A 26387-nucleotide genomic window follows, 5' to 3' on the forward strand; every position below is an offset into this window, starting at 1 on the left:
CGAGTATTTTAATTTGTAAAAAACGAATGAAGGAGAATTATGTGTGGTGATCAATCATTACTTTTTGAAAGTGAAAACCACAAAGAAATTAAAACCGGGGGAGATAATTATTGCGAGTTAGCTTTATCGATTAGAACCGGTTTTGAATATTCTGGATAACGATCTATAGAGATTAAACAGCAAAATATTAAATAAAAATTCATATGATGACTGAGAATAGAAACCGATCACAAAGACTAATGACATCTTAAATGATTAAGTACATCATATTTTGGATAAATATCCAAAATAGTTTTCAAGATGGATGCCATAATTATATCACAATCTATCAAAAGCGTGAGCGAGTAAACATTTTTTAAACACAGTTTAGAGCTGTTTCAACATATTCAAGAGGAAATTTTGTGCAATTTCATATTGGGAAACACTCGTATATTGCTACTGACCTGTTGAAAACAAACAGTCAAAGTACAGGAATTCATTCCACAGAAGAGAAAAACCATTCACATCAACAGCAAAGATAATCGATGGCCACTATCTTTTGGAATGCTCACGGATCTTAATTGACTTTCTGAAAAGCTCTCCTAGTTTCTGAAAAAACTAGGCGATCGTGTCATCTTTTCTGTATAGTGTAAATGCGAAAGTAAAGGAAAAAATCTGCTGTGCACACCAGATGACTTCCTCCTTGTACGCCTATTAAATTACATTTAAAATTATATACATTTTAAATAGTAAAATAATGTTTAAAGTAATGTTTCTTTCTGTCACACTTCATTTCCTTTTTTTACCCTATTTATTTTCAGACAGAAATTCTCTCCTAGGAATAAATTCATGACATCTAGTATTTCTTCTAATTTATCTTTGATTTTCTTTTGAAAAGATAACATCACAGGATAATTTTTACATTTTAAGTTTTTCCTTTAATAGTTGTTACTTCAATGTCAAATTTCAATGTATTACTTCTTCTGTACCAGATTTTGAATGATGGACATAGATTGCCCGTACTTTATAAATATTATCTCCTGGTACAAATATCACAGTATTATGATATATTACTGAACTGATATATCACAGAACTGTGATATATTGTCATAATATGGCTGTAGTGTAGAATGCTATTTCTATCGATAAACAAAAAGGAACGATTCATCAGAATGCTAATTAGCAGGAAAGTTATTGTCCAACCCAAATAAAAACAGATCATTTTACACGCTTCAAATTACTTCTCTGATACTTTTAATTTCAATCAAAACTTTAAAGTTATAAATATGTATACTGCATAAATAAATTTTTGAAAATTCAAATAATTCATTAACATATTGACCACTCCATAATAAAATTTAATATTATACAAAATATAAATCACCAAAACACAGTATCAGAAAAATTATACTTACCATATTAATTCCAATAATTGATTTTCACAGGATCCCGCATCTTCAGTCGGTATTGAATTCTATTCCACAAAAATTAATTCTTGGAATTAATATTCTAAGTATAACTTATCTAATTATTGTGTTTTGGTTGTTTATATTTCATATATTAAATAATATATAATAAAGGACAAACGTATAACTTAGCTTTCTACCAAGAGTACAAAATCTAACGATGTTGCTTACCTTATCTTATTGCTCTTTCAATTGTTATCATAAAAGCGCTGTCGAGAGTTTTCCTCATCATCAGTTAATAAAAATGTTTTTGAAAATTACACGTTAAAATTAAAACATTAAAAATTGTTGCATATTGTAAAATATGTAGTCAAGAAATAAAGACAAACGTCAGTTCTTGTATTGTTGTTGCGGTGAGTTTAGCGAGTTACTACGTTCTCAGATAAAGACAAAGCAAAGTGTGTTTTATTGATGGCCGAATTAAAATCTGTAATTTTAGTTCAACGTGTGTTTTGACGTGATTTTGGAAGAGATCCACCACACAAAAATAACATAACGCGTCGGTTCAAACGATTCGAAGAAACCGGATCGGTTAAGAAACAGAAATCAACCGGCAGACCGAGTGTACCGGACAAAACGGGTGAATAATTAGACGATCGGCAATTAGAAGTGCTGGGAAGTCCATCCCCCGTTGAACCGTCGAATTAGGTATTCCAAAATCAACAGTTCACAAAGTTTTACGTAAAAAACAAAATTTACATGCTTATAAAATCCAGATACTGCAGGAATTGAAACCCGATAATGGTCTAAAACATTCCAATTTCGCTGTTCAAATGTCGTACAAGAATGATTGAAAACGAACCATTTTTAGACGATATAATTTTTACAGACGAAGCTACATTCCACGTGAATGGATGTGTTAACAGACACAATCCACAAATACGAAGCTCTGAAAACCCACACGCAATTATCGAGAAACAACGCGATTTGCCTAAAGTTAATGTTTGGTGTGGTGTGATGAAAACCATGTAATAGGGCCTTGCTTCTTTGCCGAAAAAACAGTTAATGGAGTCGTGTACCTTGACATGTTAACAGATTATTGCTTTCCTCAGCCGGGTGAACTCGAAAACATTCATCGACTTCATTTCCAACAAGATGGTGCTTCTCCCGCACTTCAATGCACCGGTTATGGACACTTTGAACGAAAAATTTAGAGATCGATGGATAGGCTGGCAAGGACCCGTACTTTGGCTTCCAGACCTGACACCTTGCGATTTTCTCTTGCGGGGGTACATCAAAAGCGTTGTTTATACACAAAAAATTTGCGACCTAAACCGCTTAAAAAACAGGATTAATGAAGCGATGACAACCGTTAACGAAGAAATGTTAACTAATGTTTGGAGAGAAGTCGAGTATAGTTTGGACATTTGTCAAGACTAAAGGTGCACATATTGAAATTTATTAATTATGTAAAAAAATGTTTGAGACGACAAATGTGAAAAATAAAAAACAAACTGTAATTTAGTTTTAATTTAAACCATGTTCAAAACTGCACCATTCTTTTATGATAACCCTGTATAAAAAAAAAGAAATACCTTTTTCGCAAAGATATTTAAGTGCCATCTGATATTTAGTACATCCGACTCTGTCCAACCATCTTTTACAAAATGCTAAAGTACCAAAATGAGTATTGATGGTATTCAGTAAACTTCTTGATGATCCCAATCTAGAACAAATAAAAAAAAAGTAACGATAAATAAATTAAGTCCCTAAATACAAAAAATGGAAAAATCAACAAAGTCAATAAACTTAAATATCTTGGGGAAATAATCTAAATCATGGTTTAGAGAAAGAACCTGATCAAAGAAGAATGAGAAAAAAGAATTTGGCCTACCAACAAAAGATATTTACATAAAAAAGGCATCTCAATAAAAACCGATATTAGGCATTGCAATATAATAACCAAGCTGGAAGGCCTAAACGCATAAGAACATACCTTTAGTTTGAAATCAGGTGAAATAAATCCAATATTAATAAAGAAAGGAAAATCTTGGGACCAATAAAAATAGATGAAAACAAATATTTAGAAGTAATAAATATGAATATTTACACGTATTTATGCATTTACAAATACAATCAAACTGAGAAAACATCAGATTCCATCAGAAAAAAAGAAGCAAATTCTTTGGCCACTTAATAAGAACGAATAGCAGGTTCACAAAAAACAAATCTTCAATCATATTTACAACAAAAAGAACAGAATTCAATAAACTTCAGTGCAAAAAGGCCTAAAAGAAATGAAAAAACCTGAAGAAATAGTATAAGATTACGATCAGAAAACTGTTACAAGATTTCGAGGATTCCCAAGAGGAAAAAAGAAAACGTCTGATCAGAAAAAAGAATGCAAAATGTTGCTTCATGTGGTTGTCAGCCAAATTCATTAAAAAAAAGAAGTTAAATAAATAAATAAAAACATGCAAAACTATAAAATGAAATAAAGAATAACATAAATTTTGTTAATTTATTGGAACAACAGAATTAAGTTGTTTTTAACAGAATTTAAATTCTGATAAAAGACATATACAAACAACGATGAAATTAATTTCACAAGAACTACCGGTGAAATATACAAATAGATCTTTTATTCTGATGTTTACATAATAATATATTATTTAGCTCACATTAGGAATGAGTATACGAGATCCGTTCAGAAAATAACCAACCATTTTAATTATGCGCCAACAGATATTTAGTGACTGTGGTTGGCAGAACTGTTATTCTGCATAACCTCCTCTGCAACCACATGTTCTTGGATTATTGGTATCTCATTTAATTTTCACGTTATTATTATTTGAGTGCAACGTGTTTAAGTGTTAGTAAAACGATTTTTGTAATGTGCAATTTTTGGGAGCAATGGATACAATATAAAATTTTGCATGAAACTGGGGAAAACTTTTACAGAAAAGTTTCAACTTTCGAAACAAGCTTACAGAGATGACACTTTGGGTGTACACAATGTTACGAACAGTTTTCACGATTAAAAATGGTCATCATTGAAGGTGGTCATCGACCAAGAAGGCCTTGGACTTCAACTGATGATGACACCTGCATTCAGAAAATCAACTACCTGGTGCGTGCAAATCGCCGATTGACTGTCAGAGAACTTGCACAAGAGGTTAAAGCATCTTGATTGGATAATGCCATAACATTATGAGTGAAAAATTTAACACGGATCGAGTTGCAGTACAGTTTGTTCATTTGATGACAACAAAAAAGGACATCGAGTAGATGTTTGGCAGCAACTTCTTGAACAAGCAGATGACGATGAAATATTCATGCAATGGATCATAACAGGAGATGAAAGCTGGGTTTACAGCTACGATATTGAGACAAAAAGTTCAATCATCACAATGGATTGACAAAGAATCTCCACGCCCTAAGAAAGCATGTCAATTTCGATCCAATGTCAAAGTAATGCTCTCTGTTTTTTTGATTTTAACGGAACTGTGCATTTTGAATTCTTGCCTCAAGGTGAAACAGTGAACCGGGCATGGGCATACTATCAAAGTGATTTACAATGGTTACGTGAAAAAAATCCGCAGAAAGGAACCAGAGGTGTGGTTCTCATGGTTCAACTCATGGTTCCTTCAACACAATGCGCGCCCGCACACTCAGTTTTGTGCCAAAAATCAGACAACTGTCCTCCATCTGCCTCCCTGCTGGTCAAATTATTTTTCTCTTATTTCTGAAATTAAAATCGGCGATGAAAGTTTTAAGACTATTGATGACATTACAGCAAATTTGTCATGGACCTTAAAGGCCATTTAAAATGAAGCTATCCAGAACTGCTTGGCGAAGTGGAAACACCGCTGGAAAAAGTGTATTAGTAAGAGAGATGAATACTTTGAAGAAGACAAAAACCAATCATCTGTAAAATTAATAATAAAGATTAAAAACATTAAATTGGGTTACTTTCTGAACAGACCTCGTAGAAATACTACTCCACAGATAAAAAAAGAAACCTTGATTTATTCGGCATTTGCTTGATATATATATATACATATATATATATCTTTATATATATAAAAATGTTAAGTTCATTTGTGTACGCTTTAAAAACTCAAAATGTTCTGCACCGATTGAGCTCAAATTTTATCACAATATATAACCCACATCAAAGATTGTTTTCATCTATTTTTAATTTGGAAATGTAAACAAAGGAAAACCAATCAGATCAATGCAAGATGGCTGATGTCAAACACAACGACCAATCACAAAGAGCCCGCATGGTCGTTGCCAATGTAAACAAAATCACAACTGATTAAGTATCAAATTTCTTTGAATTATTGTTTTAGCTGTTAAATAACAGCTAAAACATACTGAGCAATAAAATACTGATGTTTTAGCTGTTAAATAACAGCTAAAACATCAGTATTTTATTTAAAAAAAAAAACACCAAAACAAAAAGAAAAAGCCACCAAGAAGGATGACTTACAGTAAATAAATTAAAACACCCAACTTTCTTATAGCCCAGATAGACTTAAGACTATGCAAACAAAAAAAGTCAAAATAACCAAATACACAGAAAATAATATCCCTACATAATCACCAAAAAATCCTTTGTTAGGTTAAATATTCACTTTTGTCTGAATTTACAGAAGGCACTTACAACAAAGCATTGATAAATATTGAAGACAAGTGCTTAGCTAATGCAAATAAAGTTCTTAGTCAATGGGAATGCCAGCACCCACCCGAGCTGAGATTGCTTCATTTGATGTGGATTTACGCCGTGAACAGAGTTACAACATCGGTGATCTTCAGTCATATGTCCGATTAAACATTCCCAAATTAACGCGTGAACAGATAGGCATTTACGATCGCATAATGCAAATGATAAATGACGGAGCTGGGGGGACCTTCTTCTTGGATGCGCCAGGAGGAACTGGGAAATCATTCCTCATTAGATTGATTCTACCAATGGTTCGATCAAAAAATGGCATAGCCTTAGCTCTTGCTTCGTCTGGAATAGCTGCAACATTGTTACCAGGTGGAAGGACTGCGCATTCAGCTCTGAAGTTGCCATTAAACATGCAAATCATCGAGACTCCTGCATGCAATATTTCCAAAGCATCCTGTATGGGAAAAGTATTACAAAAATGTAAACTCACTGTTTGGAATGAATGCACGATGGCACATAAAAAATCGCTTAAAGCTCTTGATCGTTACGAGATTTGCGTGGAATCGTTCAACCGTTCGGGAATGCTTTGATATTGCTCACAGGAGATTTTAGGCAAAGATTGCCTGTAATTTCTCGATCTACACCAGTAGACGAAATAAATGCTTGCCTGAAATATTCAACACTGTGGCGACACGTATGTACATTGCAGTCGACAACGAATATGCGTGTCCAGTTGCAGAACGATCCATCAGCTGAGGTATTCTCACGACAGTTACTGGGCATTGGAAACGGACAACTGCCAGTCGATGAGACGTCTAGACGAATATCATTTCCTGATAATTTTTGTAATTTAGTAACATCGAAAGAAGAACTGATCGAAAAAGTATTTCCTGATATTCAAACTAATCATAGAAATCACGATCGGCTCAGTGAACGAGCTATCCTTGCCGCAAAGAATAAAGATGTTTATCAACTTAATAATGTTTTTCAATCCAGCATTAAAAGTGAGGAAATTGCATATAAGTCGATAGACATCGTTGTGGAAGCAGATGAAGTAGTTAATTATCCAACGGAATTTTTAAACTCACTTGATCTGCCAGGGATGCCACCACACATATTAAAATTGGAAATAGGTGTGCCAATTATCCTGTTGCGGAATATTAATCAGTCAAAACTCTGCAACGGCACGCGACTTGCAGTTAAGAAATTGATGAATAACGTAGTGGAAGCAACGATTTTAACAGGACCTTTCAAAGGTGAAGATGTCCTCATTCCTCGAATACCCATGATCCTGACCGATACACCATTTCAATTTAAAAGATTGCAATTCCCAATTCGACTGGAATTTGCAATCACAATCAATAAAGCTCAAGGTCAATCTTTAGAATTGTGTGGTTTAAATTTAGATGCGGATTGCTTCTCACATGGACAACTGTATGTGCGTGTTCTCGAGTCGGCAAACCAGATAACCTTTATATCTACGCAGACAGTGGAAAAACAAAAAAATATTGTATATCCACAAGTATTGCAAAATTTAACTTCTAGGAAACGTATGCTTTTTTTGTTTCTCATTTCTCATCCATGCAACCACAATGTGCCACAGCGAAGCGTGGCGGGTACAGCTAGTATATATATAAAAGATGGCAAAGTGTTGCATGACTTTCCCAGCTACGACTATTCTTTTTAGCAAAGATTGCACATTCATGAACGTAAAAAAACAGATAAATAAACATTTTACAAAATACAGTCTACATAATTCAAAGATTTATGGGCACCAAACAGCCAATTTTTGTATTTTGAAAACTTGTTCTACCTTTTGAGAAAGACTCAAGGGATGATACACTTAAGAAGGGAATGTACATAAGCATAATAATGTTATGTATTTAAAAATGGTGACAAGCTTAGAATTTTATTAAAGCATTTCACACCGAAAAAACAGAACTGTTGTGAAGATTATTTACAGATTATACCCGAATAAGAAAGTAATAAGAGTAAAGGATGCTCAAACCGAGTGGTTTGACAAAGGAAAAAGGCAGCTCAAACTGAATGGTTTAACAAATGAAAAAGAGTAAGAAATAGTACTGCCTGTAACAGATTTTATTTGATACACACATTGTTAAAGATATGATCAAAAATATTCAAACACATGATTTTAAAATTACAAGATTTATAATATAATACGGAATAAAAATAAATATCGAGAAAAGAAAATTAATGAAAAATAAAAGGCAATAATAAGACGATGAATCTCAGGACAAAAAATGGTAAATTGAATAAATAAAACATACATACACTGTTAATAGAAAATTACAACAGTGAAAAAAGGAAAAAAGAGAGAACGAAACAAAGAATAGTAGTGCCTAAAGCGTTTGATAGAAAGAAATGGTTATCACACCATAAAATGGAGTTAACATTTCAAAATAAGAAGAAATGTACTTCTAAATGGATGTGAAATATGGACACTAAGAAAAAAAATTGAACGATTTTAATATGGGCCAGGAAGAGGTGAAAAGACAACTAACAAATGGGCAGACAAAATGAAAAGGTAACGTGAAGAATTAACAAGAGTAGAAACTCATTCAAAGCAATTCAGAAAAAACTGGCTGAGACAAATTATGAGAGGAAGATTGATTAAAATAAAATCGGTAGTGTAAAAAAAAGTAAAAATTATATTGATGATCTAAAATGAAAATTGGAGATATGAGAATCTTTAAAAAAAACTAGCGGAGCTTCATAACTTTCCTGAGAAAATTAAATAGAACATTAGAGAATGCAAGCATGCAAGTAAAGAATTATGGAATGACCCATGGCAGTTGTAAACCCATACATTGTAACCAAAATTAATAAACATCAATGATATGTAATCAGAATCAAGCAAAAAAATCAGATATTTATAATAGATATTTTATACTGGCCCTCAGAACTAAATGAAATTGCCCAAATGCACAATTGAAGAGAAATAGTACTGTAATGAAATCAACTAATCAGTTTGAGAATGTGACTTGAGTTGAAAAATGATAAGTATTTTTTGAGTATTCAATACGGACGCAGATCTTTTGTGTTCCTTGTTATTAACAGAACCGGTCTCTCTAAATTTTGCAACTGACCTTAATACTAATGTTTTGTTAGAAGCCGGTTTATCCGGCTAGTTATGGCGAAATAAATCTTGCACTGCGACCGCTGATTTCGTACTGAAATACGACTCGACAATGAAAGCCCGTTCATCTAGCAAAAACACCATCTTGTCACTAGCAATACACTGATCGTTATGATTGCATTGTTGTTACTATCGGTAGTGTTCTACTGCGTCGCCACGAAGTTCAGATGTTGGACGAGTCCATTTCAGTAACGAGTAGGGGAGTAAGCTTGACTTTTGAAATTTCATGGATGATGGATTGCGTTTTATATGGGACACTCTGTATTTCTAAGATGTGCAGTATAAAGCTGTTTCCATAGTAAAATATCACTCAGTATATGTATATATTTATATAAAGTGTAAAAAATTTATACAAAGTGAAATTTTGAGATACAGCAACCAGATTTTTACTCCCTTGCTTCCTCCTTCACTGACTGTGATCAAAATTAAACAGCATCGATTTCCCTTATACAAAAATAATTGCTGAATATCTTCTAAATCAGTCCATACAAAACAATATAACTACACAGCCAGAAAAATAAAAATGTTAACAATTAATCAAATTTATACAAAAAAATTTTTAAGAGTATTACCTTAAAGGTATGTAACCGGCATCAAAGTTTTTCATATAATGTGAAACATCCATATCGTTATGTACTTGACCACGTCCAGTCGAGCCAAAAGTTTCTATCGCGTAAAACTCATTTTCCTCCATTACTGTGGCTTCACCACCCTTCACAATGGGAACAGTCTTACCGGCGTGGATACCTAAATAAAAAAGAAAAGAAAAATAATTTATTTGGCTAATACAGCATTTATCTCAACCACTCCTAACACTCTCTTTCCTCTCTCAATTTATGATTCTCTGATTCTGTCATTTTATAAAAATTCTACTTCTCTTCATTACAAATAAAAATTTCATTATGTAACTTAAATTGAATGGTTTATAAAACTGAGTATATTCATCTAATCAGAAGTCCATCTAAACCATTCAGTTAATACAAAAATTAATAATTTTGTGACTGGTTTAATTAAGCAACACTGGGTAAAAGGTAGTAAAAATGAAGATCACAGTTAAATTGTTCCTCTCTTACCGTCGCTCATTACTCTTATCGTTGAACAATTCTTCCTCATATCAGTTCTGTGAACACAATCCTGACAAACCCCCCACTATGTTCTCTAAGTTGATAATACCAAAACTTGAAGAAATAATACATTCCTTTGTATTATTAAGGGGGAGATTGACCATTGACTGCCTCTGGGACTCCTCTTTTTTCGGATTCATGATTGTACATCAGCCACATCAAGTATTAATTCATTAAAGTATAAATGCCTCTTTCCTAGTTTTTATTAAAACATTTTCAAAAAAAAATTAACCGTAATGAAAAAATCATTCATTCATATTCTTCCCTTCAGATAAAAATCCTGCCAATTTTTAGAAAATATTTTTTTAATCGTACATAAAATCAGTATTTAAGTGAATGTAATAAAATCAAAAATCATGACTGAAGAGTTTTAAAATTAACATAAAAAAAAATTTTGAGCATTTAACAACAAACTGAATAATTTTTTAAATAAAACGATGTATGGCTGAAAAAATTTAGTAAAAACAAATAAAATACTAAATTTATTCAGGGTTTGTTCGTCATCCAGGCAAAAAAAAATTAATGATTGATTTTTCACTACAGTACCTGTAATGAATCTGTTTCATTATTCCCTGAACAGGGTACTAAATTAGTTATTATCATCATTCTTGCATTGGTTTCAACAGTTAGTAATTAAAGCCAATTGGTTGTCATCTCGATGAAGTGATAGTAGACACTCTGATCTGAATCTCTGCTGAAAGGGAGTTGGTAAAAAATTCCTCGTTTGGTTCTACATGAGTAAAACCTTATTTTTTACTTGTGAAACAGCGTCATGCTTTGACATAAAGAAAAGTAACTCTTTAGCGAGCATCCTCAAGCTATTTTAGGCATTCCACCAAGAACTTCTGACAGTTACATTCTACAATATAAAAATTTTAATCTTATCGGCAAAAATTCTTTCCAATCCAAAAACATTATAAATCATCATTTTGCAATTGAATTGGCCTTCTTTTTTCAGAATTTTATGACAGTCAATCCAAATATCCAACACTAATCTATCTCTCACAGTTTTCCCATGCATAACATTATTATTATAAATATTACATCATAATCATAAACGATCACAACAATCTGTTGCCCTTCTACTTATAAATAAACTATTTCTGGCAACCTCTATGGTGAAGCAGTAGCATCTCGGTCATTCACTCCAGAAGGGTTTAAATCCTGGTCACACGTAGCTGTAATTGGACTTATACAGTCAACCGAATGAATAAATTCCAGCAACAAGCACAATGAAAGCCGGGCGTGTAATGAAATTACAGTTTGTAAATGATTGATGAATATGTATTTTTGCTAAAATATTTGGTTTTTTCCTTCAAAAAATTAAAAAAAAAGTGAATTTTTTTACCATTACAAGTTACAAAAATTTTGTTAAGTTATTTAAAATAATTTTTCCCATAAAATATCTTTTACAAGTGGCTTTATATTAATGTAAAAAAATATATTTGATAATTACATTTAATTTTATTAATATTTTCTTTACAGATACAATAAAACAATTCTAATCAACAACAAAAAAAATGCAATCTCCAATAAAAATTTAACACCCAGCTCATCTCCAAATAACATTTGCTGGAAACATTAAATGTGCAAAAAACCACAAGAAAGTTTTGCTGCACGGTCAGTAAACTTTCAAAGGTGTAATTTTTAGCAATGTAAAAAACTATCACCGCTAACATTTACTATGACCATCAATGACATAGAATTAAAAAGTATAAACTGTACTAATAACGAATGGCATTTAATAAATAATAAAAAAAAAAAAAAAACTAAAATAAAACTATAATGTAAATACTAACGATATGGTGAAATGGAGTGGCCATTGAGATTACGAATCGATTTGACACGATATGTTTTGCCATCCAATTCGACTTCATATGACTCCATAACTTCCTGTACAGCAGCACCCACTTCACATAACTGAACATCAATTCCAGCAGCCTAAAATAAAACAGAAAATAATGTAATTAATCATGGAAACTGGATTACTTTAAATTTTAAAGGAATAAATTACAACTTATAAAGACTGCTACTATTATACCAGCAGTTTGAAAAAATAACATAACTGTGATGAAGATGCTGTCTACTTCCATTGCTTTGAAACTTTAATGATAACGAAACAAAAAGAAAAATCTGAAAAAATACTATAATTTAAGGAAAAAATATATATATTAACAAATTTGCTGCTAAGTGAGTATACAAGGATAGTTTAATAATTATCCACAATTTCAGTACATAGCAGGAGTATAATAACTAATATGAAGAACATGTAGGGAGTGCAAATTAATGGAAACAATGCTCTGTAGAGGAAAATTTTGAGATTGACACTGAAACTCCAGTTAAAACTTCACCGGTAAATATCAACCCGCCAACAATTCAAGAAGTTCTCGCAGCCTTAAATGAAATAAAAAACTACAAAGCAAGCGGAGAAGACCAGCTTTTCACAGAACTCTGGAAACACTCATCAGTTTATTCAGTCAAAACTTCCCTACATCTATGCCTTGTGAAAATATGGAACAAAGAAAAACTTCCAGAACACTGGACCACAGCCCTCATTCATCCATTGCATAAAAAAGGGGATAAAACTAATCCGGAAAACTAGAGGCATATCTCTCCTGGATTGCACATACAAAATCCTGTCGAGAATCATATACAACCGATGCAAAGACCAACTTGAACTGGAACTTGGGGAATACCAAGGGGGATTTAGGCCATGGAGAGGTTGCCCGGAGCAAATAATATCCCTAAAACTTATGATGGACTTATATAAAAGACGGAAAAAACAACTAATAATCACCTTCGTCGACTTTAAAAGGGCCTATGATTGTATACACCGACCATCCATGCTGAATATTCTGAGAAACCTGGGCCTTCACCCTAAACTCGTAAACATGATAAAATTCACTTTAACCAATACCCAGTCCAGAGTGAAATTCAGAGGTGAACTCTCTCAACCCTTCTACATAAAAACTGGATTGAGGCAAGGAGATTGCCTCTCACCACTCCTTTTTAACTGCGCCCTCGAATTTGTCATGAGAAAATGGTATGAAATAAATCCCAAAAATATAAAAATGGGTACTAAGAAAAACTCCATCACACTAAATTGCCTAGGATTTGCAGATGACCTCGCTCTTTTAGCAAATAATATTCAAGAAGCCAAAACACAAATCAAAACCTAGCACAAAAGATAGGACTTCATATCTCTTTCGAAAAAACTGAACTAATGGCCATAGATCCTCTGGTAATAGAGCACATTACGGTAAACAATCAGAAAATTAAAATAGTAAAACAATTTAAATATCTAGGGGAAATAATAACTTATAATTTAAATGAAAAAGTGACATGGCAAAACAGGACAAATAAAATGATTAAATCCCAAAAATTAACTTGGTCAACATATAACAAAAAATCCCTTTTTTCTAAAACAAAACTTAAACATTATAAAACTGCAGTACAGCCAGAAGTCACTTACGGAAGCGAGAGCCTTTTCAAAATCACTCAGAAAAACCGAATTGAAAAAATTCTGAAAATAGAGAGGAGAATTGTCAGAACGTGTATCAATAAAAAACACCAAAAAGAAGGCCGATGGTGGATTGTGCCAAATGAGGTGGTGTATCGAGAAATAGAGCCTGTTACTGATACTATGCGGGAAAAAAAAATCTCTTTCTTTGGTCATCTCATAAGGACATCGGAAACAAGACTGTCAAGAAATATCATTGAAAATCTCTGGTTCCAAAAGCTAGAAGTAGGATGGATCAAAGAAATTAGAGAACATATGAAAGAATTGGGAATTTCCCTGACTGACCTACAGAATAAAATTGGAAAAATTACAAAGCTAAAAGACAAAAACATTAGATTTAAACAAAAGACAGACAAACGACAAAATACAACGAAGAGGGTGTTTACGGATGAAGAAAAGAAAGCAAGATCTGAACGGATGAAGAAATACTGGGCAGCTCGGAAGAGTAAAATAACACGCTTTCTCAGAAAAGATCCAACTAAAATTGACTTAAGTGGTCCCATGTTGGCCGTAAAAGCATAATAATAATAATAATAATAATAATAATAATAATAATAATAATATATATAACCCTCCAGAATCTTTCAATACTAAAATTGTTTTTTTATTAGAGGACATAAAATATTAAAGTTTGCAAATATCCTGATGTAAAAAATTTGACCCGAGTAGAGAAAATTTTCTCAATTACATAGTATAAAGAATCAATAATTATAAAATACAAGTATACTCCTGGGAAAGTAAAAATTAGAAATAAATAAATATTACCTTGATGCCAGTATTAGTCGCATCTCTAACGGCTTCAATCAATTTATCATATTTCGGGTTGAATGACAAAGTCCAAGCACAATCGATAATACGACCTTAAAAAAAAAAAATAATAATAATAAACTTCTGTTATTTTTATTATACTACAAAAATGGAAACCAAAACATTCAAATTTTTATGCAATTGCATTTAAAAAAATTACTTTATCGAAAACAAAACTTATTAAATAAATACAATAAAACCTTGCTAAAATGGCTGATATCTTCATAACCTCTTTGAAGATATATTTTTGGTTTCTTAAATACGAGGGCTATTCAGAAAGTAAGGAACGTTTCCACCTGACGCCGCCAGGTGCACGCCAATCGCATATATATTGGTGTGCTCGTGCTCGGCACCTCAGTCAGCGTCCAGCCGTGACAACGGGAACATCTCCGCACTGGCCTTTTTTTTTTATATACAAATTTGAAATGTCTGCTGCAATCGAAAATCCTGCCAATTGTGAGAGGTGCGGTCTGCGATTTGTTTTTTGTCGGCAAAAAACTTAAAACCAATAGAAATTCATCGGGAACTGTGTGAAGTGTATGGGAACAATGTAATAAGTGAAAGTTCTGTCAGGAAGTGGTGCATTCAGTTTAAAAATGGCCGAACAAACGTTCATGATAAAGAGAAGAGTGGATGTCCGAGCATTGTGACTGACGATCTGGTCTCTAAAGTTGACAAAAAGATTCGTGAAAACCGCCGTTTAACAATAACTGAGGCTTTCTCTATGTTTCCCACAACTTTCACAGACTTTATTGTTTGAAATTGTTTCACAGAAGCTAAGCTACCATAAATTTTGTGCAAGATGGGTGCGTCACTGAGCGGTTGAGATCACAGGCGGCAGAATTCTATGACACAGGAATTTCAAACCTAGTCCACCGCTATTAAGCGCATGAATTTATATGGTGATTATGTTGAAAAGTAGTATTTTAGTCCCTCTTTCACATGTATATAATAAAAAGTTTTTCTTGTACTTGGTTTTTTAAAATTCCAAAACATTCCTTACTTTCTGAATAGCCCTCGTATCTTAAAAAGTATATTTTAAATACATACTTTCAAAACTACTCAATCAAATTACCTTCATATTTTTTTTGTAATAAAAAATGAAAGACCTCAAAATTTTATTCGGTATTAAATTAAGGAAAATCCCAATACCTGAGAATCATACCGATCTAAATCATGCTTTCCTACGGCTTGCTTGTTACATAATAGGCATAAAATTGATTTATTCAATTTACTATTTTAAAATTATATTTTTTTTAAATAATACCGTTAATATGTGTTCCAAAATCAATCTTCGTAACATCATCGTACTCCAAAACAGTTTTATCACCAGCATTAGGGGTATAATGCGCAGCACAATGATTTCGTGAGCACCTATAAAGAAAAAAACCCCAAATTTTTTTTTTTTTACTTTAAAGACAAAATAGCATTATCCAATAGACATTTTCCATCTGTCATTTACTAAATCAAACACTTACCACATTTCCAGCATAATGTAAATAATAGTGAGGACTAATGTATAATATTTAAATCGCTGATAATAAATCAATAGATTATATACAACAGTATTTGTTATATATAAATAGCTACAGTGAGCTTGCTTTTAATTTCATAATTTGCTGGTGTATATATAGAATGTTTCATTTTAATCGCCCCCAGGGATTTTCTTGTAAACTACGCACAATACAAAATTTACCTAAACAAAAGTTACTCAGATTGGATAGAGGACACCTCATGGTGACCTTGGATTTGACCTTAATTCAAGGTTAATAACATTTTTTCTTATAGAATGACCTATGTTTGACCCCATCAATGAAAAGAGCAGAAAATAATATGTGGTCACACAAATGATGTAGGAAATTTTTTTATGGGGTAACCAAATTTATGGTCATACGGCCATAAATTTGGTTTAGGGGTCAATCACATACAGTATTTGATTAACACAATTAGCTGATTCAAGACAATACCAGATAGCACCTCTTTTCATAACATAGAAACCCACCATTCATAAAACACTATCTCTGATGTCGGGCCATATCATCTTCAAAAAAGTTCCAAGGTCATATATGTGACCACATATTTCCATGTAAAATTTTCTGGTCTTTTGATTGGCGGGATCAAAAATGGGTCATTCCATTTTGAAAAAAATCATGTTAACTTTGAAATAAAGTTAAGGTCAAGTTTAAAGTCAAATTCAAGGTCACCTCCTGAGGTGTCCCCTTCCAATCTGAGTAACTTTTGTTTAGGTCATTTTTTTGTATTATACATAGTTCACAAGAAAATCGCCTAGAGCAATTAGAATGAAATACCTATACATATATGTATATTCCATTTATTAGAATGTTTTACTTTCTCAGTGAATATAGTTAGAATGAATACAAGTAGAATAGCTATATTAAAGGTAAAGTATGGTGATCATGTCAAAAATGAGGTATCAGATTTTTGTTGAAAATTTTTACATTTTAGGGTCCAACTAGTTAGTATATCTAGACCAAAAAAAGCATATGTATCGCACTGCTTTTGGCATTATATCTCAGGACTGACCACACCGATTTTTTTTCTTAGAAAAAATTTTACTTTGACAAATACATTTAGATATGTAAAATACATTGCATATATTCAAAATATATTTTTCAAAAATCAACCCCCACCTCTTAATACATGTTTTTTATTTTGCTCCATCTCACTTTGATCTAAATATGATTCAAAATATTTTCGAAAGTTTACACTTTGTACATAGTACTACCAAGAAACCTCTGTATTTTAAAAAATTATATTCCTAAAATGCATGGAAGTTTTTAGAACATTTAATTTTTTTTATTTTAACCTCTATTGGATGATTTTAGATTAAGAAAAAGCTTTACTTAGCAAATTTGTTAAACCTATGTATGTATATTTTTGGAAAAAGTTTTCTTAAAATTTATTCCCCACTTCTAAAAAATATTTTTTCTGTTTTTTTTTTTTTTGGCAAGTAGTTCCAATTTTGAATGTTTCAATATGGGACTGTTTTACAATGAAAATAAAAATACATAACATGTGTTTAGAAATGCTTCAATTTTTAATTACAGCTCGCAAAACATTTCTTCTACTCAAAGGGTAAAAATAAAGCCATTGGAAGTTAAATTAAGGAGCAAATTTGAGGTTTCATAGAGTTTTCAGATTTGGAATCCATCTATAATGGAATCTTTCTTGATATTCACAATGTCCAACTAGCATATTTCCATCACAACAGTAAACAAAAATTATGTTGGCATATTAATTTGAATATGCAGATATAATCAAAAGAAGTGATATGTGAATACAGTATTTTTCTTTAATTCTGAAAGCACACAAATCTATTCAAATGTAATAAAGAAATTTCATTTACTGATCGGCTGTTAATATTATCAACGTAAAAATAAAAAATCTCTACTTATTTTTTCTATTTAATTCTTAATTTAAATTATATAATGAATCTTCATTTCTTAATATTTTTAATAGCTTAATAATGAAATTTAAGCTATTGATTTATTTATTTAAAACAAAACTGATTTTAGAAATACGCTGCACCTAACATATCTTAGAGATATTGCAAAGGGAACTTACTAAAATTTGGAACAGCGAGAGACTTCCAGAACACTGGTCAACAGCAATCATCCACCTCTTATTCAAGAAAGGCGATAAGATGGATCCAAACAACTATACAGGGGATCTTATTAGATTGTATGTACAAGATCTTCTCTAGAATACTTTATAACCGTATAAAGGATCAACTGGAGAAAGAATTAGGAGAATATCAGGGAGGATTCAGACCCTGGAGAAGTTGTGCAGAACAAATTATCACCTTAAAACTAATTATGGATATGTACAAGTTGCGACGCAAGGGCTTAATCATCATTACATTTGTGGATTTCAGATATATGACAGTATCCATAGACCATCTGTGCTTAGAATTCTGAGGAATTTTGGGCTGCACCCAAAACTGGTGAAAATGTTAGAGCTGACGATGACGGGCACCTGGTCGAAGGTGAAGTTCAGGGGGGAGATATCGGAACCTTTTGACACAAAGACTGGTCTCAGGCAAGGGGACGGATTGTTACCATTACTGTTTAATTGCGCATTAGAATACATCATGCGACATTGGTACGAACAAAATCCAGAGAAAGTAAAAATTGGAAGTAAATTTAACAACGATCTAGCGTTCCTTGCAGAAACATAGGAAGAGGCTGAACACCAGATAGAATCATTGGCCTCTATCGCAGCGAAAATTGAACTTCAGATCTCGTACGAGAAGACAGAAGCGATGTTCAAAGACACAGCGGAAACATTTGGAAATCAACGGTCGCAGAATTAAAATAGTATCAAAATTTAAATATTTAGATGAATCCATCACATGGAATCTAAACGAGAAAATAGCCTGGCAAGAAAGAGCACGCAGACTAGCAATGGCACAAGTGGTCACACGAAACAACTATAACAAGAAATGCATCTCCAAACAAGCCAAGATAAGACACTATAGTACGGTGATCAAACTGGTAGTAATGTACGGGTGTGAAACACCGGGTCAAATCAAGATAGCATCGAGAACTGAAAAATTAGCCAAAATAGAATAAAGGATCGTAAGGACCTGTATCGGCGGGGTATATTTGGTGAAAGGAAAGTGGAGATTACTCCTGAACCATAAAATCTATGAGGTCGTTACACCAATTACAGAAGAAATAAGAAAGAAGAAAATAAAATTCTTCGACCTCTTGCGTTTGGAGGAATCAAGGAAAAGTAAACGACTCTTGGAAAGATCGCTAAAGCTAAAAACGCAACCGGTGTGGCTCACTGAGGTGCTTCAAGACGTCAAAGAAGCAGGCATTGCACTGCAAGATATCAGGACAGGATCTGGAAATTATAACAACTTGCCCGGTATTAAATTTGCAGAAAAGCCTAAAAAGGAAAACTGGGATGGTTTGGACAGAGGAACGTAAAAGGGATTTTTCCAGGAAAATGAAAGAGTATTGGAAGATAAGAAAGAGTAAACATAAATGACTGATTTTGTTTCTAAGACATTTTCCAGTATCAAAATGATCTTTGTTTCAGTTTAAAATGACATTACAATATTTTTCTGTCACATTTTGGTCTGTTTTGTTTTTAATAAATAAAAGTCAAATTTCTTAAACTCTTTTTCATAATCAATCCAACTATAAAATAAATTTCCTCAGAATTAAATTTTCTACAAACTTCATTTGTTTACCGACAATTTAATCAAGTTATTGTAAACCCTAAAACATTTTATGTTTTAGGGTTTACATACAATAAAACACCAATTTTTTTACGTTAAATAAATTTAAATAATGTTTGATATTTGTACCTGAAAAATTATTTAAAAATTAATACAACAAATTTAAATCAATTTGTTAAATACTTGCTAAAACCATCTTTTAAGTATTTGTGGTTAGTTATTTAGCATTAAAAAATTTTTTTTTCAAACTATATTTACTTTATTTTTCACATTTTCTAAAAAAAAAAAAAAATCATAAAATAATTTGTCAATTTAAATTGATTACAAAGATTTTTATTTAGCGTCAGCATTTCTGCCTTTTATTCAGAAGGTTTTGGGTGAATCCCAGTCAAACTTTGGATTATTCATACACTATAAAATTCAGCTATCACAAATAATGACAATTAGGCCTGTTGTCTGGAGAATAAATTCATTAAATCAAAGTCTTTTGCTCATCTTAATAAAACACTGGACAACAAGTTTTAAACATTTTTTTTTCTATTCTCTTTATTTCCTACAATTAAATTCTCTATAAATTTTATTAGAAATTTTCATTTGTTTATTGACAATTTAATTTTTACAGTGAATCAAAAAGAGCAGATTTTTGGCCATTACAACAGTTTTCTCAAAAACTACATTCTATATAGTATGAGATATATTTTATCAATTTTTCAGAACAAAAAACACATAAAATCACCAAATTTGCCCCAATAAAACAGAGTACTTTATTCTTATGAGTAAAAATCAGTTTGAGATATTTAAGTAGTCATAACAAAAAGCAAAGGTTATTTCAGGACAACTGTATTTAGAAACCTTTTTTTTTTTTGTTTATATCAATATACAAAATCAGCTTCTGAAAAACTGGTGCAACTTTAACTCTACAAAGAGTATGAAGAGTACTCTACAAAGTATGAATTTTTAACTTTTAACAATGTAAGCAACAAGCTATAGAATGAAAATGTAAAATAGAATTGATTTAAAAAAAATCCTGTACTTACCCAGTAGGAAAAGCCAATCCAGCTTTCAACCCATTTTCTCCAATCAATGCACGAGAAGTCTTCTCCAGCTCTTCACAAATGTCTATCATTGTCATTCCTGATTTTACCCATCGTTGGATATATTGTCGAGTCTAAAAATAATAAAATATAATTTGATTAAAAAAAAAAAAACTACATAAAAACATATAAACAAGTTTTATTAAAATGGTACAGTACCGTATGATAAAATGGAGATTCAATTCTCTGAATGCACTCATACAAATTAAAGACGCTAGAAAGGTTTTGCGATAATAGACGATAATAGATCATCACAGGTATCCGTTATCACAAGTTAGCGCACATTTAGGCAGCTCCCAACCCGTCCTGCACTGTAGCCATTCTAGTCACTACCTGTGTGATCTGCTTTTTAATTGTTAGTGAAAAGACGCAGTCATGTCGTCAACGGTTAAAAACTGAATACTGCGCAATTTTGCATGCGGCTTAAGTGATGATCACTGTTTAGAGGAAATGACTCCTGTACTTGAAGAGGACTGTCCCCATCGATAATATTTCGGTGGTACCGGCATTTCGAAGAGGAAATTTTGGCCTTGAGGATGCTCCAAGGTCGGGTCGGTCACCTTCAACTGTGACTAAGGGTAACATTGCTGCAGTATGAAAACTTCTTGAGACGGACAGCCATGTGACCTACCACCAAATAGAGGTGTACTTGAGGATTAATGCAGCAGCAGTTCGTGCTATTATATGAGATCACCTTCAAGTTAGAAAGCTTTGTATCCTTTGGGTGCCGCATTACTTGATGACAATCAGATGGCATGTCATATTTCACGGTGCTGTGAAATGCTAAAAAAGTTTGAAAATGGGAAAACTCCCTATGTATACAGTATTGTGATCGGTGAAGAAACTTGGCTGTACTATTGTAATGTCCTGACCCAGGCTCAAAGCAAAGTGCGAGTGTTCTAAGATGAGGAGCCCCCTTAACTATTCAAAAATCCAGATCGGTTTAGAAGAGAATGGTGGCCGTATGTTTTAATGTGGAAAAACTTTTAGAATGTTACACTGGAAAATCAGAAGATAGTCACAGAGAAGCGGTATACTGAATAATACTTGCCTAAAATAATCTAAGCTCTCAAGAAGCTGCACCGAAACTCAACATGAATAAATGGTTTTCATCTCGTTAACGCTCCAGCACATTGGTCTAAAGATATCTTCAAGTATTTGGCCAGCACCAGAAAAAACTGTCAACTGTCACAGCACCCTCCCTACAGTCCTGACTTTGCTCTACGTGTCTTGACTTTTTTTTCCAGGTGAAGAACAGACTGAAAGGGAGGCATTTTGCATTACAAGCGATAAAAACTTCCTAAGGGCTTGAGGTGATGAGTGTGTCCAGATTTCCAACAAAATATGGCAGGGTTTCTTTGAAGACTGGTTTTGAAAGGTGTTTGTGTTGTGGAAATTACTGTGAAAAATTGTAAAAAATGAAGTAATTTTATTGAATTTACCTATTATAACATAAGAAATGTATAGATATTCAATTCACAGCTAAAAGAAAAAAAAAGGAATGTTCCAGGCATTTGCCTGAATGGATAAAGGGATACTGTGATAAAAACCTTGATAAAACCATAAATACACAATTAAAAAATAAAAAAATAAATGTGATTTCGTATTAATTGTTTAATTCACAATTCAGATGTTAATTAAAATTATATGAGCATGTATTTATGTACATGTTTAACAAGCTACAGAAAATTCACGCTTTTTTAATTTTTAATTAATTATTATTTAAGAATTCAATTGAAGAGTAATATTATTTCTGTAAAAGAAAATTGTATAATTGTATTTTCAATAAATTTGTGAAAACATTTTTTCAGAATGGTTCAGTAATTTATTAAAGCCTAACAAAACCCTTTTTCAGAAGCCATAGTATTGTGTTTTTGAGTTACATGTGTTGAGTTTTTAAACATGGTAACGAGCATTCTTTTTAGTATAGATTGTACATTCATAAACATAAACATAAAGATCAATAAACCTTTTCAACTTTCCAAATATGGATCTACATTATTCGTACTAGTATACACCAAACAGCCAATTTCTGTATCTTGATAGTTTGTTCTGATTTTTTGAGGGAACTCAAAGAGATGAGATGATATTTTTCAAATCTCCACCTATTAACAATGATTTATGTTTTGTTCCTTTGCACTATTTCCTTTGGTTTAAACATTTTCCTAGAATTTTTTGAAAGTTTATACTTCATATAGCTATTATGAAATGTCTACGAATTTTTAAATTACAGACCCTGGACCCAAAATGCAAACTTTTTTGAGAATTTTCTTTCTTACTTCAGCCTGTATTAAAGCAATTATTATTTAGAGAAAACTTTACAAATTTAAGCTTATCCTATATATGAATATTTTTAAAAGTCTTTTTAAGTAAAGCAATTATTATTTAGAGAAAACTTTACAAATTTAAGCTTATCCTATATATGAATATTTTTAAAAGTCTTTTTAAGAATTTATTCACTCCTATAAAATATAAATATTCTATTTTTTGGATCTAACTCTTAATTTTTATTAAAAGAAATTTTCTGTATTTTTTCTTCACTTAGAAGCAATTTTTCATTACTTTCATAAAAGATATACTTTATTTTCTCAATATTTTTTAACAATTTTTTTTTAAATTAATTTTTTCTGTTAGGAAACACTTTTTTACAAATAACTTTTTCCTAAATTTTTCCCCACAAAATAAGGAAGCCCCTAAAATAAAAAATTTTTTAATTCAAAATTTTCGAATTTTGATGCTTAAATCTTTTATTTTGATAATCATGACTTGATTGGCAAGTTGGCAGGATATGCATTTCTTTGCCAGGTTTTATATATATATATACATACACATAGACGAGATCTGTTCAAAAAATATGTAGACCAATGTCATAAAACAAAATGTACTTTATTTAGAAGTTACTTGTCTGGGTGCCCTTCAAAGTACTCTCCTCCCTGACGCACACACATATCCCAACGGTGTTTCCACTTTTGGAAACAGTCCTGGAATGCTTCTTTTGTGATGTTCTTCAGTTCCTTTGTCGCATTTGCCTCAATCTCAGGAATCGTCTCAAATCTTCTTCCTTTCAAAGGTCTTTTGAGTTTGGAGAACAAGAAGTCACAAGAAGCGAGGTCAGGTGAGTAGGGTGGGTGGGAAAGAACAGTGATCGAGTGTTTGACCAAAAACTCACGAGTTCTGAGGGCTGGAGAGTTGTCGTGATGAAAAAACCAGTAATCACTCTCGTAAAATGATCTCGAAATCTCGTAACATGATCCAACTGATATCCCCACACACTTCAGCAAGCTCTCTGATGGTCAGACATCGATTTGCCCGAACCAGGGTGTTGATTTTGTCTACATGTGAGTCGTCAGTTGATGTGGAAGGACGTCCAAAACGCTGATCGTCTTCAATCGATTGACGACCATCTTTAAAACATCCATGCCACTTAAAACATGTCGCACACTTCATAGCAATGTTGCCGTAAGCCATCTTGAGCATACCAAAAGTTTCGCTCGCAGATTTTCCAAGTTTAACACAAAATTTCTCAGCAACTCATTGCTCGTTCAAGTCACTCATTCTAAAATCCGCCAACGAAAAAAACACACTTCACAAACAACCGTGCAGCTAAGCAACCAATAATGATATTTGCAATCAAAAAACTGCGTTGTAATCAGCTGATCTGTACGAACATGGCGACGCTTAGCGGATTTGAGTGGAACCAACTGGACCCAGCAATTCAAACAGTCTACGTATTTTTTGAACAGACTTCATACATAACAATGACACAGTCTACTAAAAACATTTTGGGTTTGTTCGAGATTATTCGAACAACCAAATCAATCAATTTTACTTACAATATCTTAAAAAATTGTTTAATTAAAAAAAAAGCAAATCATATTTTTATTTGATTTTTTAGCACTCTGACAATTAACAGTTGAACAGAATTTCAGGTTTCCATTCAATTTTACGGAAGATTGTTTGTAACATGCGGAAAGATACATTTTTCCCCATCTAAAATGGGAAATTACTAATTCTCTTAAAAATAATGAACAAAAGACTGTGATGAATGAAAATTTCTATCACCAAAGCAATACTAATGACAGAATGCATGAACTTTGGTCATTCCTTTACTCATGATGACACTAATTATTTCAGTTTATCTCTCATCAGCTACACAAGATACTACACTACATTCTATCATGTTTAATTCCATGAGTTACCTTATACGGAAAGTATCTTCTGAACTATCAAACATCAATATCTGGTCTCCCTAAAAATAGTGCTACAATTCTACAATTATAATTCCTATTTAAGATTTGTTTTAAACCATCCACAATCAATTAAACTATAGGATTCCATTTTGCTTTCTTTACTTTTTACTTTCTTCTTTAATTCAATTTTAAATTTATATAAAAAATAAAAACTGACCTGGCGATGTGCTTCAGCCGCTTGACGAGCCTCATTATATATATCATTATGCAAACGATCCAACATCCTTGCCTCTTCACTGGTAAAACGTTCTTTAGCAGTTCGACCATCCTGCAAGGTTGGATATTCCATTTCTTGACCGACAGGATATACTCCTGGTAAAATAAAAAAAATTTTTAATAAATAAATCTTTTTTCTGATCGGTATAAAATATATACATCATGTCACAAATGCATATATTATGACAGATCATGGATAAAAAAAAAAGAAGAAAACTGCTTCAGCATTTATTTAGTTGGAACTATGATGTAGGGATAAGATATGGGATGCGTCTCAAAAACCCTCTCCCATGTAAATGTCAATCACACCTTCACAAAGTGTAGCTATGGCTTGCTATCATGGTGCATCCTGTTCTCACAGACATAGCTCTGGCGACTGAGTGGCCATCAGTATAAATGGCCCCCCTTTCTATAAAGTGCCAACAGCCTTTGATGAGCAGGTAGAAGGAAGAGCACTATTGTTCTGGGGGTGTGAAATTGTCCCCAAAGGCAGATGAATCACCAGATCAACGGCACTGGAATACAGAAGACAATGTAATGCAGTGGGAAACCACAGCATTAAAGATCCTTAAGGATTTCAGATATCCTTAATCCTTATTGATCATGGAGTGGGATGGACCTTTTTGTAAAAGACTCTGGAGCTAAAACTTCCCCTCATTCAGATCTCCAGGAGGGGAATAAAAGGTTTCATGCTTATGAAGAAGTAAGATGAAGAACACAGAAAGGGTAACTGTGCAGGGAGGGCTGGACAAATGAAAAAGAAAACAAAAAATATGATAAGAATACAAACATGGAATGTACTGACACTACTGCAAAAAGGTAAGATTGAAAACACAACACAAGAAATGATTAGAAATAAATCAGATGTACTTGGAATGAGTTAAGTAAGATGGGGAGGAAATGGAAAAATGTCAAGTAGGGACTTCCACTTGTACGCTCGGTTGTTG

The 26387-nt window shown here is 32.5% G+C and overlaps 1 pseudogene; it reads right to left on the reverse strand.

Moving 5' to 3' along the window:
* LOC142331269 (methionine aminopeptidase 2-like) overlaps positions 1-26387 on the reverse strand; it is a 40004-nt pseudogene that overhangs the window by 695 nt on the left and 12922 nt on the right.

Source organism: Lycorma delicatula, chromosome 10 (genome assembly GCF_047948215.1).
Source record: "Lycorma delicatula isolate Av1 chromosome 10, ASM4794821v1, whole genome shotgun sequence".
In the NCBI taxonomy this organism is placed as follows: domain Eukaryota; kingdom Metazoa; phylum Arthropoda; class Insecta; order Hemiptera; family Fulgoridae; genus Lycorma; species Lycorma delicatula.